Source organism: Ambystoma mexicanum, chromosome 7p (assembly GCF_040938575.1).
Source record: "Ambystoma mexicanum isolate Mex_15411 chromosome 7p, UKY_AmexF1_1, whole genome shotgun sequence".
NCBI lineage: Eukaryota > Metazoa > Chordata > Amphibia > Caudata > Ambystomatidae > Ambystoma > Ambystoma mexicanum.
The window spans coordinates 102,494,666-102,512,504 of record NC_090939.1 but is presented as its reverse complement, the minus strand read 5'-3'; positions in this window follow the sequence as shown (position 1 = coordinate 102,512,504).

Below are 17,839 nucleotides of genomic sequence, written 5' to 3'. Positions count from 1 at the left end.
CCCATAATGCCTGGGAAATTTGTCTACCAATTCCACAGCAACTCAGGCGACAAAACATACATCTGCATTGTGACATTTCAATAGGCAATGTTTAGATGGAATAAGTGGAGCCAACCCACTTTTGCCTGGAGAGTGTATCGATGAAGCTCTTGGCCTCCTGTTGAAAGGAGACTTGTTACCCAATGAAGTGATGTCAGCATTCATTGCTAATGTCACCACTAGTACTTGAAAAATGGCATAGTTCTAAGAAGGTATTAGTTAAGTGGTTATAAGAATTGCCTGGAGCCCAGAATAAGGTTACACACAATTTTCTTAAGAAACCTAATTTGTGAACCTCTGAAATAGGTATTCAGAGCAGGAACATCAAGAGGGAGACAGCCCCAAAGTTAGGAGTACTTTGGCACAAAGCTAAGATTTCCAGAGACCTCAGGTAGATATCCTTACATGCTTAGGAAGTGCAAAGAGCAAATTCAAGCCCTTGATTTGCTGCCCTTTCCAACGAGGAACAACATATCAATAGAGTATCAAAAAAACATTCATATACTCATAAGTCGCACCCCTTTCCTCCATCCTGTATGGGTGTCCCCGTACGGGGACGGTGCCGGAACCTTTGGCAGTGAAGAATATGAGCTTCCTCTTTCAGATTTGCTATAGCGCACAGAAGCATAGCAGTGGGTGCAGACATTCCTCCCAGCCCCGCCCTCCGGCACCTCTCCTAATTCCCTTTTTCTGCATGGACGAGAGCGGACCTCGCAGCTGCAGTGCAAGCAATTTTTTCGCTTCGCACAGCTTCCCCGAGCTTTCTCTTTTCAATTCATCACTGGCCTCCGGTTCCTCACCTCCCCCGCCGCATGGTGGTCACGGAAGGCTTTAACAGGTGCCCCTTGTGCGACTGCTCCTTCCCGGCATCAGACCCCCATGTGCTCTGCCTAGAGTGCTTGGGCGTTGATCACCGGTGGGACACGTGCGCAACCTGCGTTGCCCGCACTCTTAGCACTCAAAAAAGAAGGTTAACCAGTTGGAGGAAGATATTTGCCAGATCACCGCCCGATCCCATCAAGGCCTTCGTGAACAGATCTTCCAGACCGCAGGAAAATGTAAGTCTTTATCTCAAAGGCAACCAGCAGGGGGACTCCTTTCCTGGCAGTACGTCGGCTGGGAGGGGTCACACTGATCCTTTTACCGGTGTCAGGCCCAATGGTCCTAGAGTTACAAGTGCTCACGCTGAGGGATCCAGTAATCCTTCCGGGCCTGGCAACTCCTAACCAAGGGGCAAACAAGCTCTTCTTCCACACTCATGTGTGAGGGGCCCACGGGCTCTGTGTTCGGGCGCAAGCCTGAGTGGGTGCCTGTATGTGTTGGGAGCAGGACTACCAGTCGCTTGACTGCAGGCAAAAAGCCTACCTGATTCTCCCCCGAGGTCCGCTATAGTCAAGTCATGCAAAGGCCTACCACTAAGGGCACTGCATCGGACTCCAGTTTCCGTGCATTCCTGACGTGCCAGTACAAGCAAACAAGATGGCCTCTGCGCCTATTACAGCTCAGCTACAGAAGTACGCAAAATGGCTGCTTTGCAGAAGGCCTGTCGCGCACCACGGTATCACCCTTGGAATGGAGAACACAGGCAGGGAGAGAGCTGTCATACCCACACGGGTTTGGGAGTGCTTCAGTGTCCAGAGAAGGCTGGTCTCCTCAGAGATATACCTACACAGGACAGCCTCAGAGATACCCTAATCAGTTGGCTTGCCAAAGTGAGCCAGCCAGGGTACAAAGTGATCTTTTCGGGATGCAGCATGGAAGACCGAAGGGCACACACAGCCAACCAGTCCACAGTCTAGTCAGACGGCCTCTGAGGACAGGATTTCTATTTATTAATTTATTTTATTTTGTCATTTATATAACGAGCATAACCCAACGGCTATATTATGAAGTTTTCTCACTGTATGTAAATAGTTATGGCCATGCCTGCTATTCGTAGAGAGCACGGGGTTCATTGTGTATGATGTAGTATAGTTCTATGTGGAATGTCACGGTGTAATATAGTTCTGAGCAGGGTGTCATAGCCTGCCTGTGGCCAGAGAATGTTTACTCTTAATGTTGCTTCTAGTACTGTTTGCACTAGCCAGCCAGGTGTAAGGTTGAGCTGGGGATCTGGACTTCACGACCTGTAATAAAGGTTATTTTATCCCACTGGAAACTGCGTGGGACTATTCTTCAGGCATCTCTGGGCTTTTCTTACAGGTGATGTTACAAATGGTTGCATGGTTACGTCTGTACAAAATCATGAGCACATGTTAATACCGTTAATAGACATGTAATACATTATTTACATTGTTACATGGGGGCGTCCCCTGGAGACTTGTGACAGTGCCTTATAAACAAACACCAATATGAATAGGTCAGTTACCCAGGCTTTGTGTAAAGAGGTGGGCTTTCAATTGTTTGCAGAAGATCCAGTAGCGTGGCGAGAAGGTGCATGTAGGCTGCTCGAGTGGGCCTGTCACGATGGGGTTTTGATATTTTATCAGACAGGTATGAAGGGGTCGACCGGTGAAGACATGTATGTGTCAAGGTCAGTGTTTTGACCATGATCCGTTCTTGTACCGGTAGCCAATGGACGTTCTGTCTGGTTGAGATGTGTATGGTTCTAGGGATGTTAAGTGCGGCTCTTAGGGCATTGTTTTGCATTACCTGGAGTTTTCGGGTGTTGCAGATCTTAGTTCCGGCATAAAGGGCGTTACAATAGTCCAGTCTAGTGAGGATTGAGGGCTCTGGCCAGGGTAATGCAGCTGTAGGGTGACAAGAATGCTCTGCATGCAGTGATAAGTTTATAAAGGGCGTTACAATAGTCCAGTCTAGTGAGGATTGAGGGCTCTGGCCAGGGTAATGCAGCTGTAGGGTGACAAGAATGCTCTGCATGCAGTGATAAGTTTGCAGGTGTAAGCTGTTGCTGAGGCGGTGGCATTTACTTGTTGCGATAGTGTGAGCGACGAGCCAAGGTAGAAACCTAGGGTTTTTACCTGTTTGGAAACATTGATAGTGTTACCATCGATGTTAAAGGATTTGAAGACGTCATTTAGTTTGGATAGCTGGAATTGTGATGATATAAGGAGCAACTTGGTCTTTTCGTCGATCAAGCACAGACCATGATGAGCCATCCATACCTGGATGGTTAGATAGATGGCATTAAGGGTGGCAGTGTCCGTGTCATGGTCTCCAGGGATGAGGGTTTGGATTTGGGTGTCGTCTGCATAATTAGTCTAGGTGACACCCAACTCGTCAATGTAGTCAAACAAGGGTTTGGTGAACGTTGGAGGGACACATGAACCTTGAGGTACTCCACATGAGACAGCTGTAGGTGGTGCTTCGGCCTTAGGGGAGAAGACTCTCATTGTTCTGTCCGTTAGGAATGATTTTATCCATTGGGTTGCATTCGGGGAGAAGTGTGCTTCTGAGGCCAGATGTTTGCAAAGGATATTGTGGTCAACAAGATCGAATGCAGCTGAGAGGTCTAGTGGGAGAGGTAATGCTAATTTTCCTCTATCTTTTAATTCATCCATTTGCATTTTTAAATCCAAGAGGGCTGTGTCAGTGTGTCAGTCCCATGTCTCGGGCAGAACCCAGACTGACATAACCCAAGGAGGTTATTAGCTTCCAAGTAGTTCTGCATTTGAAGGTATGCTACCCTATCTAATGTTTTCAGTAGTAAGGACACTGCTGTGATTGGGCGGTAGTTGGTGGGTATGTTTGGGTCAAGAGTGTTTTATTTTAGTAGAGGTAGCACCATGTGTTTGTGAGGTCGGTCGGGACGCAGTTATTTTTGAATCAGTCATTGATGAGATTTGTGATCAAAGGGTTAAGTTGAGGGGTGCAGTCTTTGATGACTGTAGCCAGGCATGGGTCACCTTGGCATCTTGGACTTCTGAGTTAATGACCTTTGTAAATTCAAATTGTGGCACTTCACTGTTAGCTAAAGCGTTGGGGTACTTGCTAGAAGGTATGGTAGGTTTGACTGAAGTAGTGTGATTTTGTCTAGGAGAGCCTTCTGGATGTTCGAACAACATTCTGCGTCCTTGTTGCAGCTTTCAACTGGGGGGACCGGAGATTCTAATTCTCTGAGGATGGAGAAGAGTTCCTTTGTATTTGAATTAGCCTTAGTGATTCTCTCGTTGTACACAGTACTTTTTGTCCAGAGGACCTCTTGTTTGTATTCAGAGGCAGCTCTGGAGAATTTTCATTTATTTGGTTCATTAGGATGTTTTTTCCAAAGTACTTCAGCTTTTCTCTTGGCATTTCTTAGGAGTGAACCGCCTATTTAGGTGTGCTAGTTGTTTTGCTTTATGTATGGAGAGAGGAGCTAGTTTGTCTATGGCTGCGTGTACGGTTTCATTGTACTATTCAGTCAATTTTGAAGGGTCATTGTTTCCAATGTTTAGGGGTGCTACGATCGGGTGGATAAGGGGTAGTAGGTTATAGGCAGTGATATTTTGTTTGTTTCTTGATGGGGTGGCCAGAGTCAGTTGTGGGAGGTTAGTATGGCCTAGCTTAGCATTGATATTGAATGTTATAAGATGGTGGTCTGATCATGGACAGGCAGAGTTCGATGTGATGGCGGACTTGCAGTTGTGGTCCGCGAGCCAGTCGAGGATGCAGGCTTTCACGTGTGTAGGGTTCTGGATACGGTGTGAAAAGCCAAGTGCTGAAATAGTGTTGGCAAGGGATAGTGTATTTTTGTCTAGTGGGCCATTAAAGCCTAAATTGAAGTCACCCAAAATAATAGTTTGGGATTTAGGTTTGGAGTTGGTAGAGAGTACTTGTGTTACATCATTTTTGAAAATGAGTACAGGCCCTGGGGGTCTGTAGATTAGGTGCAGGTTCAAGGAGGCAGTGGGAGACAAGGTCATTTTTACTGAGAGTAATTCTCCTGATGTGATCGGAGTATTTTGTGTTTCTCTCATGTTAAGGGTGTTTTTGCTAAAATGGCTACTCCTCCGCCTTTGGCCAAAGGTCTGTCCATCCTACAGATTGTGTAGTTGTCTGGCATGGCTAGTGCAAGGGGTGGGCCTGCTGATTCTGTGATGGCTAGGAAGTCGAGATTATGTGTGATGATGATGTTTGCGATGTCTAGGGCATGGGCCGGTAGAGATCTGGCGCTGATGAGGACACCCTGTATATATTATGGTTGGGTGTGTTAATACTGATGGGTGTGGTGGCAGGAAATGTTGAGCTAGGACTAAGAGCGATTGGGGAGGTGGATATGTTTAACTTAGTGGGGTCGATATTGCTGCGGGGCAGGTCAGATTTATCTTTAGTGTTGGTAATGTGGTCTTTTGGGTTCCATGTGTTAATATCCCCACAAAAATATCACCATACAAAAATATTGCCATATTTTTTAGGCGATCTTAATGAATGGAGCATGCGGGGGACAACCCCACAACCCCTGTATTATTTTTAAAACCCCAAAAATAATCCCCCCCCAAAAAATATCGCCTATGGCCGTTCCAGACGACCCTATATACGGCGATTTTTTTGGTGGGGATAATATGTAGCGATACCGTGTTTTGTTGTGGTTATTCTGGTACATGCGGTTCTGAGTTTTACTAGTGTATTCCTTCTTAGGATGGAAGGAGCAGTAGTAGTGCTAATGTCTCTTTTGAGCTTGGTTTTAGATGCTAGCTTACTGTTTCTGAGGGTGAGTAGACAAAGGCGACTGTGGCTAAGGGTATCTGCCATGGCTGCAGTTCTGCAATTGTCAATTTGGTTAATCATACTATTACTGGATTGAGGTGGCTTGAGATAGTGGTTGTGAGCTGGTAGGAAGTAGGTTGGCTGGATAGAACTAGAGTCAGGAAGGCGGAGAAAGATGGATAAGGATCGTGTTAATCTGTTCCTAGTTTGAGTAACTACGTAACTTGCAAGATTGTGGTGTTTAACTAAGGAAGCTGACATGTTAGCTAGTTTGGTTGACATGCTTCTTAGTGTGAGTGTGCTAAAGTAGCCTGACGTCTGAGTCGCTTAAGTCAGCCTTGCGCTAAATTAGTCAGGTCGTGGGGGCAGCACTTCTTGCAGTATTCTAAGTGTCTGTAGGCCACGTTTGGCATTCACAGTGGTCTAGTTGCAGCATTAGCCAAGACTTTTGTTAATGAGCAAGTGTAGCCTCAGCAGTGATTCAATCACCGATAAGATATGGCACAAAGGTGGTAATCTTGACACCTGAAGGCCGTCTTTAGCAAGCGCAGGGGGATAGATTTAACATTGGCGAGCAATTTTAGTTAGCAGAGATAGCGTGCACTGGCAGTCTAGTAGAGTTCTCAGGTAAGTATTAAAGACGATCGTCTGGGAGAGAACAGACAATCAGTAAACAGTCTACTCTAGAATGCAATGGCAACACAGCGCTGGCCGAAGAATCTGGTATGCAGTGTGCAACGTTAATGGAGTTATAGTGGCATTTCAAGTTCAGAGAGCAGTGAGTTAACATTGTACGTCGTGTACACCATGATAGGATATATCACGTCCGCCTATATAGAATCGGTTCGAGCTACTCCTGGCAAGTACAATATGATAAAGTTTTGAAATTTGCTGCCGGTGACAAACAGTGCTCGCAGCAATTGCTGGGTGGGCTTGGAGTAGCGTAGTGCAGATATTGCCAGGATCTATGTTACAAGGTGGAGCTGGTGTGTCCTCGCATGTGGCAAAGAAACAGTTTGTGGCCACGGAGCAATCGGTGAGCGCGGTAACTATAGAATTGTACTGCGTGGAGGGAGTGGACTTAGCGGTTTTATATCATGAGGTGGATGATTGAAATATTTTTTGCCTTAATGAAATTCCACCAGATTTCAGCGATTCTTAAGGGGCTCATTAAAGAAGTTATTCCTCAGGTGCTTCCTCCACAGCCTCCAGTGCCAGTGCCTTCTCAACAATCTGCAGGGGCAGCTCCTCTTCAGGTGCCAATATTGCAGCCCATTCTACAGCAACCTCTACCTCCCCCTCCTCTACCTCTGCCTCCACCGACACCTTTACCAGGGAAGGTTCAAGACCCGGTTGATGACACGTTGCAAATAGGGTGTTGTATGGGGGACAAGATGTGGCGCCATGGCAAGCATCAACAATACAGATGATGACGGGGATAATGAAGGGGAGACTTCAGCCTCAGCCAAATCTTTCCATGATCGCCTTGAAGGTTTGCCAGAGTTTTTAGGTGTTCCTCAGCCAGAGCAAGCTCAACAAGAACCTGGTGTTCTCTCAGAAATGTTGTCTTTGATGGCATCTAATAGATCCAGGATTCCTCCTCAAGAACATGTCATCATGTTAGCCAAAAAAGTGTGAGAAAAGCTGCACTCCCATACACAAACAAAAGATTGGAGGCATTCTTTAGACAGTTGGAAAGCGATCCAGTGTTGCTATGCAACCACCCGCCACCACTTTCCTCCATAGTTGCGATGGCCTCGCTCTACTCAAAACCCTCTCGTTCATCTGCTGTTTCCTCCTCTTTGAATTCTCTTGCTAAAGAGGACAAACTATTAGAAGCCCTGGGTGTCTACCTCCATTCAGGATTACACCTTAGGCAAGCCAACACAGATGCAATGTTAGCGGTAGCGAATCAAAAATTATGGTGGGGAATTGGTGATTTTGTGCATGATTTGCCCCTGGGCTAACAGGCCTCCTTTCAAGCAAGGTTGGCGGAGGCTAAAGGAATAGCGCAAGATCTCCTAGTGTCTACAGTAGCACACATAGTCACAAATAGTAGAGGTATATGCTTGGGAGTCGCCATGCGTAGGACAGCATGAATGCATGCAACGAAGTTTGTGGTGAATGTAAAAGATCGGATTCTCGACCTTCCATTTGAGCGGTCAAACCTATTTCACTCCTCTACGGATGAGGAACTTACACAAAAGAAAACCTGCATGCAGACGGAAAAGTTCCTGGCTATCCTCACCAAGCAGGTGACCAAATCCTTCACGCAGGGGCAGAGTAGATCTGAACAAAAGCCGAGGGTGTTCAGAGGATTCAAGGGGTTCCAAGAGAGCAGAGCACACCAACCGACAGATCTCCAAGCCATCACATGAGAAAGCAACAACGTTATACCACTAAGGGGTTTTTCCACTCCCCGTCCTCAACCACAGCCTCCAGAAAACAATGATATACAGGTCTGGAGCCACAACCCTCAGGTTGGGGGCAGACTGACTCTCTTTCTCAGCAGCTGGCATCACTATGTCAACAATCCTTGGATCCTGTCAATAGTTTCCTACGGATTCAGACTCCTCCCTCCCTGTTCATCCTCCCTATTGTCCTCCACTCTTACAGATCGCACCCCCAGCACTGCTATGGGAAATAATGCATCTCTGGAGGGATCAAGCTATAGAGCCTGTACTATCCCGAGACAGGGGGACAAGCTTCTACCCCAGAATATTAGCAATTCCCAAGAACAACCAGGCGGGCCTGTGGGTAGTGCTGCATCTCCCCTTCCTAAATCTATTCCTTTCCCTCAAATGATTAAAGATGCTAGCAGCAGCCCAGATTGCAGAGTCTCTCTGTACAGGAGATTGGATGTGCTCCCTGGACTTGATGGATGCATACCTTACATGTCTCAGTGGCGTCGCTAGGGGGAGGCCTGGGGGGGCCGGGGCCCCCATGTGAAACCATGTGCCCCCCCTACTTTTGTCTTTGGCCCCCTCTGTGCTCCTCCTAAATTTGATTCCTGGATTCCTGGCGACGCCACTGGTCCTCATATAGCAGCCTCACTGGAAATATCTACGATTCCCAGTAATGAGCCATCACTTACAATACAAGGTGCTCCCATTTGGCTTGAATTTGGCACCACGTGTCTTCACAAAATTGAGGAACACGGTAGCAACCCTTATCAGGAGGGAGGAGCACCACATTTGCCCTTATCTCGACAATTGGCTTGTCAGGGCCAATTCTCCACAGGGTATGCAGGAGTCGTGTCAGAGACTGACCAATGTCCTTCATCAGTTGGGCTTCTCACCCAATCTGAAGAAGTCACACAGAATATTATCTTCCTACGAATCAGGTGGGACACGTTACAAGAGCACTTGTTCACTACAGAAGAGAGAAGACTGGGCCTCAGCAAGGTGACCCTTCATTTCCTAAACTGGGGCATAACGTCAGCATGGTGGTTTCAGCATCAACTGGGTTTGATGGTGTCATACATTATGATCATTTCGCATGCCAGGCTGAAGTAGAGGCATATTCAACTTCATCTTGCATCGGATTGGGATCAGGAAAAATGACCATAGTCAGAAAAACTTCCCGTTTCTATCTCTCTACATCAAGATCTTCACTGGTGGTTGGACAACAGCAATGTAACAGAGAGAGCACCGCTCCCACACCCAGAGCCGTCGCTGGTGGTGACTACAGATAACTCCCTGCAGGGCTGGGGAGCCACCCTGAACAAAAACTTCATACATAGCGTATGGGACAAAGCATATTTGCTGCTCCATATGAATATGCTGGACAACATAAGCAACACGCGCAAAGCAATAGATCTGGCTCTGAAGTCATTACTCCCTCTGATCAGGGGCGGATCAGTACTAGTTAGGACCAGCAGTTCAACCTCAATGCTTTATATAAACAAGTAGGGGGCACCAGATTCAGGATTCTTTGCATGATGGTAGTCAAATATGGGAATGGGTGTTGATGCACAACATCCTGCTCAAAGCAGACCACCTGCTCGGGGACAGCAACTCTGAAGCGGACAGGTTAAGCAGACTGGGATGGAACACATATGAGCGGGAATTGCAGATGAGTTCCCACGAACCACTCTTCAGGATATGGGGCAGCCCACAGGTGGATCTCTTTGCTTTGAAGTACAACACCAAATGTTGCCTTTTTGCTTCATGGGTGGGACAAGGGTTCATCTCCCTGGGAGATGCATTTCAAATCAGCTGACCAATCAAGATTTCCTGCTGTATCCACTGCCTCAGAGATTGGTTCGCACATTGAGGGCATCAGTGGGGTGCAGAATGATTCTAATAGCTCCTTGTTGGCCATCGCAGATCTGGTATTCAGACCTATTGGACAGCTGACCAATCAAGACCCCATCATCTTGTCGATTCAGTCACAAGGGTTTCTCACTCATAGGGGCAGTAGTCCATCCAGAGCCAGAGCTTCTATCCTTGTCAGCATGGCTCCTGATGAACTAAAGCTGAGGCTGCTAGAGTTATCACCCAACAATTTACACATCTTTCAGAGCGCAAGAAAAGAGCCACTCAAGAGTAATACAAGAGCAAGTGGGCCCGGTTTTGCTATTGGGCAGAGGATAAAGGGATATATCCCTGCATATCTCCTGTAAATGATGTGCTTTCATTCGCAGCGCTTCTCGCCCAGTCGGGCGTTCAGGTGGACACATGTAGCACGTATTTAGCAGCAAAAGGTGCCTGCAAGAATTCAGAGGATGAAACTTTCTCTGCAGCAAATCCTGTGGTCAAAAGCCACTGAAAAGGTTTGTTGAGGTTGTTCCCACCAGTGCCCGACCTCATCCAGTCTGGGATTTAAAAGTAGTCTTAGCAGCCTTCCAACACAAACCCTTTGAGCCTATGGCTTCCATAGATGTGAAATGGGTCAGGCTCAAAGTATTCCTATTACTAGCATTAATGTCAACACGCAGAGTAAGTGAGATTCAGGCTTTTTCGGCATTTCACTGTTTTCCACAAGGATTTGGTCATCCTCAAAACTCACACCAAGTTCCTGCCTAAAGTGGTCTCCCCATTCCACATGAATCAAAAGATATGTTTCTCCAGCATGGGGTCTGGCATGGATTCACATGCTCATGAATATTCCCCGTCGTCAGGCTGGGAATCCTCGGTAAAGAAAAAATCAGTATCAGTTTCGTTTCTGATCTGTCTTTCTTAGTAGTAACCAAACACTGGTCTCTGGGTCATACTGCCCCCAGCCAATGACTGCCCTCTCCCTAAGCCCCTCCCCTGGCAGCCATCCTCAGATTTTTACCGCACGTTCAAGTGTTGGGAGTCCTCGTGCTTTAGCTCTCGAGCTTTTACTGCGTTTTGCGATTTTTCAAAGAGTTTAATCTAATTTTTTCGGTCTATCGACCCTCAAGCTCCATAGTTTCTACTTCGGACAACGGGGACCCGTTTCGGAATTTTCTACGCCCCTCAAGCGCGACGTTTTTCATCCAGTACGCTTCTTGGAGGATTCCAGAAGACCTTGAGGCCGACCCCGTGGACATGGCCCAGGACAAAGGAAGCTTGACGCCCGGTTCCAAGCTGTTCAGGAACTGCCCTGGATGCGGATTGCAGAATGTGTTCAAGGAGGACGAGCATTCTAGATGCCTCTGCTGCCTTCACGAAGACAAAACGCACGTGGAGAAGGACTGTGTGTTTTGCAAGAACATGTCGGAGCGGACCATGAGGGATCAGCGGATCCGCCTCACCAACTGGCTGGAAGGGAAGAGCCCAGCGGTAGGTGAGAAGAAGAGGTCCGAGCGGTCTTCTAAGTTCTTTGAGGGCGCTCTGGCGATGGGGGCCCAACAGAAGGCTAAGCACCGCAAGTCCGCGGGCACCGGGAGTGCCGAACGGTCGGGCTCCTCGGCTGCCAGGCAGGGAGCAACTTTCGCCAACTCCATCAACCACGAGCCAACGCTCTGGCTCGGGGAAGAGAAAGTCAGAGAACCCGGCTAAGCTTCTGGAGAAGCCCCGGTCGATCCTGACGGAAGCAGCCGAGGGGGAGCGAGGCGGTGACCCTCCCCCCAAGGTGAAGGCCTCAAGCGTGCCAAAAGTCATGAAGGCCCTGATTCACCCATCTAAGGCCTCTATCAAGGAAGTCGTGGCGGTCCTGGCGAAGCCTGTGGAGGCTGCCCCAGTGGAGGCGACCTCGGGGCCCAGAGTTTCCCTGCCACCCTGGAGGGAATCCTCTTTCAGCCCATCGATAAAACCCCCGTGAAGACCCCGGTGGAAAAAGAGGGAGGGGCGGTGGCCGTTACGGACACGGATACAGCCTCTAAGGAGGAGCTGGTTGAAGTCGTGAAAGGGCCTCAACAACAGGTTTGAGGAGGTCCGGTCCCACGGGAGGAATCCCGTGGAGGTGGACGAAGAGAGCGACGGTGGCACTGACAAGGCTCCCATGGAGGAGGAGCACCATCACACCCGTCGCAGCCAGTGCCCGAGCCTCCGGACAACTCGGTGGCCATTTTGATGGCAATCCAAACCTTATGCACGGAGATAAGGACGAGGTTGCCTCTACCCCCAGCGGATGACCCAGCAGAACCGGTCCAGTCGGGAAGCCCTCCAAACAAGCGGAGGAGAGTTCATCCTCCCCCGCACTTCCAGCCCTTGCGGCCCGCTCAGCCTTCATCTCCTTCCCCTGATCCTAGGGATGACACAGGACCAGATAAGGCCATGACGGGGACGGATGACGACGGTGGTGACGACGGGATGGGCCTTCCATCACCAGCCCCTCGGGCCTCCCTGCCCGACGAAATTGGCTCCTTCCACGCCATGATTGCCAGGGCATCCGAGCTTTTCCAGCTCTGCCCCAAAGTACAAAAGAAGGAAGGCTTCCTCTATCAACGCCGCGAGGCCAAGAGGAAGACGGTCCTTGCGGTGCCGTTGCTTGACGACATCTGGGACGAGGGACTTGCTCTCCTGAAGAACCCGTCCACGACGCCTGCCAAGAGGGATCGGTACGAGAAGAAGTATAGGGTCCCTGATTCTGCCTCTTTGTGCCTTAGGGCACAGCAAACCCCAGATTCGGTCGTCTCGGCGGCGGCCATGCCATAATGGTGGCCACGGACATCGCTGACACCGGGTTCTGCCAGTTGGGCAACAGTGTTTGCCTTCGACAGCGGGGATGGCTCAAGGCAACAGATTTCCGACAGGACGTGCAAACCAGAGTTCTGGACATGCCCTTCGACGGGAACAACCCGTTTGGAAAGACAGTAGATGAGTCACTTCAGACCATCAAGACCGACACAGAGACAGCTCGGGCCTTGGGAGTTTTGCAACAACGACGGCCGCCCTTTCGGAACTCCGGAGGCAAGCAAGGTGCCTCCAAAGGATTCGGCAGTGGCTCCTCTACGTACCACCAGGCAGCCTGTTCCTTGTCGCAAGAAGCCTACAGAGGGCGCGGCAAGTCGGGAGGATCTCGTCGCCGTCGCCAAGGAGGCCAGGGTGGCAAGGCCGCCTCCACGCAGGACTGAACCGGCCGTAGCGTCGGGCCCCCACCTGAGCACCCTGGTGGGAGGCCGGCTGGCGAAGTTCGTCAGCATGTGGGAGTCCATCTCCACCGACCGTTGGGTGCTGGATGCCCTGGCCCACGGGCACACTCTTGAATTCCTAAAGAAGTGCCCCCACATTCCTCCCGTGGCCAGGAAGGAAAATCACGTCCCGCAACTGCTGTTATAAGTAAGGGCGATGTTGAAGAAGGGAGCCATCAAGCTCGTCCCGAAGAGGCTCTGGGGCTCAGGAGTATACTCAAGATACTTCCTCGTCAGAAAGAAGACAAGCGGTTGGCGCCCCATCCTGGACCTGCGTCGGTTAAACAAATACATCAAGGCCCAGAAGTTCTGGATGGTCACCCTCCAGCACGTGCTGGGACAGCTGGAGGAAGGCGACTTCCTATCGTCGCTGGACTTGGAGGATGCTTACTTCCACATCTCCATTCTAAAAGGACACCGAAAGTTTCTCAGATTCGTAGTCCAAGGAGGGCATTACCAATTCGAGGCCCTGCCAATCGGATTGAAGTCGGCACCCAGGGTATTTACCAAGTGCCTAGCACCAGTGGTGACGCGGCTGCGCCTGCAGGGGATCCATGTTTACCCCTACCTGGACGATTGGCTCATCCGAACAAGGACAAGGGAACTCGCCGTCGAGCACACAGCGAAGACCGCCCAGCTACTCACGGATCTGGGATTCTCCATCAATTTCCCCAAATACCACCTGGTTCCGTTGCAGGGTGCACTGTTTCTGGGAGCCAAGCTCGATACAGTGGCATGATTGGCCTCTCCGTCGGAGGAAAGGACAAAGGCCATCCTGGGCAAAGTCCAGCGCCTGCTGCCACGGCCGTGGCCAGGGTGAGGTCCATCAAGTCCCTTCTCGGCATGATGTCCTCTTGCATCTACCTGGTGCGCCTATGCAGGCTGCGGATGCGTCCTCTACAGGAGTTCCTCAACGCCCGTTGGATGCAAGTGGCGGGCTGTTTCGAAGACAAGATCCCGCTCAACGAGGTCTTCTGCCAAGCAATTCAGTGGTGGGGCCCCCGCACGCATCTCGCGGCGGGCACGGACTTTCAGACCCCAGCACACCAGGAGATGGTTACGACAGATGCCTCCCTGGAGGGATGGGGAGCGCACACCGGAGATCTTCACGCGAGAGGCCTTTGGCTCCCGGAGGAGAGGTCACTCCACATCAACGTCCTGGAGCTCCGAGCAGTGTTCTGGGCTCTCAGGTAATTTCTCCAGTTCCTCAAGGGCAAGGTGGTGAGGATCTTCACCGACAACACCACCACGATGTTCTACATCCGGAAGTAGGGAGGAACCAGGTACCCGGCCCTATCCAAGGAGGCCCAGAATCTGTGGCATTGGGCCGTTGTCCAGGGGATGTTTCTGGTGCCCTTCCATCTAGCAGGGATAAAGAACACCATCGCTGACTCACTCAGCCGGGAGTTGCGCTCGTGCCACGAGTGGGAACTGCGTCAGGACCGAGTGGATCGACTTTTCTGACGATGGGGCAAACCCCAGATCGACCTGTTTGCGACACCGGCGAACTCCAAGTGCCAGAGGTTCGCCAGCAGGTTTCCCCAGCCGAGGAGCATGGACGATTTTTCTCATTCCCCTGGGACGGCCTGTTCCTGTATGCGTTCCCCCCGTTGCCGTTACTACTGTGACTCGTCAACTAACTCAAGAGGTCCCGGTGCAGGATGATCCTCGTTGCACCGGTGTGGCCGAGACAGATCTGGTTCCCGGACCTTCTGAACTTGTCAGTGTCCCTCCCAGTCAAACTATCGACGGACGCGGATCTTCTCTCCAGAGGGGACGCCATCCTCCATCACGACCCGGGGTCTCTGAACTTGCAGGCTTGGCTCCTGTGGCACTAGAGCTTGGAGGGTACGATATCCCGGCGGACTGCAAGGAGGTGCTTGCAAAGGCCAGGGCGTCCTCAACTCTCAAGTGCTATGGACCCAAATGGAAGAGGTTATCTGTCTGGTGCCGTGCACAGAAGATTAACCCTCTGCGAATTACAGCCCCTCAAGTGCTGCCGTATCTGCTGTTGCTGGCCAAGGCGGGGCTGGCTCATGCCTCCATCAAAATACATCTAGCGGCGATCTCACGCTACACCAGAACTATGGGACGATCATCTCTGTGGTCTCATCGCCTGGTGAAGGAGTTTATGAAGGGACTGTTCCGTTCAATCCCGCCGGTAAAGGCTCCGGCCCTGGCGTGGCAGCTCAACGTGGTGCTGACCAGGCTCATGGGGGCGCCTTTCCAGCCTCTGCATTCGGCACAGTTGAAGTTCCTGTCGTGGAAAACAGCATTTCTTGTGGCCATCACCTCCGCACGACGAGTGGGAGAGATCCAGGCCCTATCCTGCAAGCCTCCATACTTGACTTTTCACGAGACGAGGGTGATGCTGAGGACGCACCCCTCCTTCATGCCCAAGGTGCCGTCGGACTTCCATCTCAACGAGCCCTTGGTGTTACCAGTTTTCTTCCCATCGCCTTCGTCGCCAGCCGAGAGGACTTTGCACTCTCTGGATGTAGCTAGAGCGCTGAAGTTCTACGTGGATCGCACAAAGAGTTTTTAGAAGACATCACAACTGTTTGTGAACTTTGGACCGGTGAACCAAGGGAAGGCCCTCTCGAAGGCTTCCATTTCCAGATGGCTCTCCGGCTGCATCATGTACTGTCATCGTTTGGCAAACCGACCGTTGCTTGGCCGTCCGAGAGCCCATTCGACCAGAGCAATCTCTGCTACCACGGCGTTCTTGTCTGGTGTACCCCTGCTGGACATCTGCAGGGCTGCTACGTGGAGGTCGACGCACGCCTTCAAGAGATTCTACTGCTTCTACCGGGATTCCAGGGAGGAGTCCAGGGTTGGCCAAGCAGTGCTGCGCAACCTGTTCACCTGCAGGTGAGCCTGGTGAGGAGGTAAGAGATGCTTAATGTTGAGTTTATGTAATGCTTAATGTTGAGCCTTGCCACCTCCCGTGGTTGTGCATGTGTGTACTGCTATGTATTACTTACCTGGAACTGTTGTTCTCCAGCATGGGTCTGGCATGGATTCACATGCAAACCCTCCCTCCTTCCCCTCCGCTGCTCTTCACTTGGTCCTACTGCCACTTTATGTGCTACCAAATCTGAGGATGGCTGCCAGGGGAGGGGCTTAGGGGGAGGGCAGTCATTGGCTGGGGGTAGTATGACCCAGAGACCAGTGATTGGTTACTACTAAGAAAGACAGATCAGAAACGAAACTGATACTGATTTTTTCTTTACCAGCCTGACGACGGGAAATATTCATGAGCATGTGAATCCATGCCAGACCCATGCTGGAGAACAACAGTTACAGGTAAGTGACTTGTTCCTTACCAGTCTTCTTTCCTAATCCACAGTTGGAGTCAGAAAAAGCTGTTCACTCTCTCGATCTTCGGAGGGTACTTATATTCTACCATCAGAATATCCAAAGCTCAGTTTGTAACTTTTGAGGACATCTTGCCAGGTTCACAAGCGTCAAAAGCGTCCATAGCCAGGTGGATGGCTTCTGCCATTGTGGAGGCGTAAAGAGCGCAAAAGAAGGAGATCCCTAAGGGGATTCGCGCACACGTGGTAAGGGCAGAAGCAACTGTAGTGGCTTTCCAGAGGCATATGCTGTGTGGGATGTCATCAGCAAAGCAGCAACATGGGCAACCCATCAGCTTTCTGCAAACACTATTCCTTAGACACCAGCTCCAGCATTTGGGCACTCTGTTTTAAAGAACCTATTTGCCTCTAACTAAACGCGTAGTGCCTCCTCACATTTGTAAAACTATGGTGGAAGGAAAGTGGACGGGACGTAGTAGTAATAAAAGGTTACTTAACGTAGTGACTAAAGTACTCATAGTCCAAAGTCCCCTTTCCGCTATACGATTGATTGATTTGTTATTTATTATGCGCCTATACACAAGTGTTTCAGGGTACAAAAAGGTAAGGGAGGGGGAACAAGACAACGTCCTTACTAGGCCTTGTGTCATTGAGATCATGCAAGTGCGCAACAAGAAGTGCAGGGGGAAAGTTACAGGGAGAAGTTCACCAAGATTAGCAGTGCCCTGAGTTAAGTGCAAGGAAGACTGGGACTACAGGGGGCAATCCCAGCCCGGTAGTACAAGGTTAGCCAGGCGGCAGAACAAGTTGGGCCAGGCGGCAAGCGCAGGGGGACTGGTCGGGGGTTGGGCTGTTGTCCTGTAAGACTCAGAGGACACCGAGCAGCCAGTCAGCAGATGGAGCAGGAGCAAGGAAAGGTTAGCAGCGAAGAGGGAGCAAGAAAGAATAGGAGAAAAGGGAGGTCTTGAGGAGCTTTCGGTACTTAAGGAGATCCATCTCAAGGCAGAGAGAGTCAGTGAGGCCATACCAGAGGAAGGCACCCATAGAGGAGAGAGATCTGCCCCCATTATCTGCTGTAGGAAGCGACTCACCCGTAGAGAGCTAGAAGTAGATGAATGAAGGGCTCTAGGTGGAAGGTACTTAGGAAGAGAGAGTTGAAGGTAGTAAGGGCCACGGCCCTAGAAAGCCTTGTGAATGATCCAGAGGGTCTTATACTTGATCCTTGCAGCCACTGTGAGCCAGTGGAAGTATTTCAGGGCCGGAGGGATGCGGTTCCTGGGCTTGAGGCCAA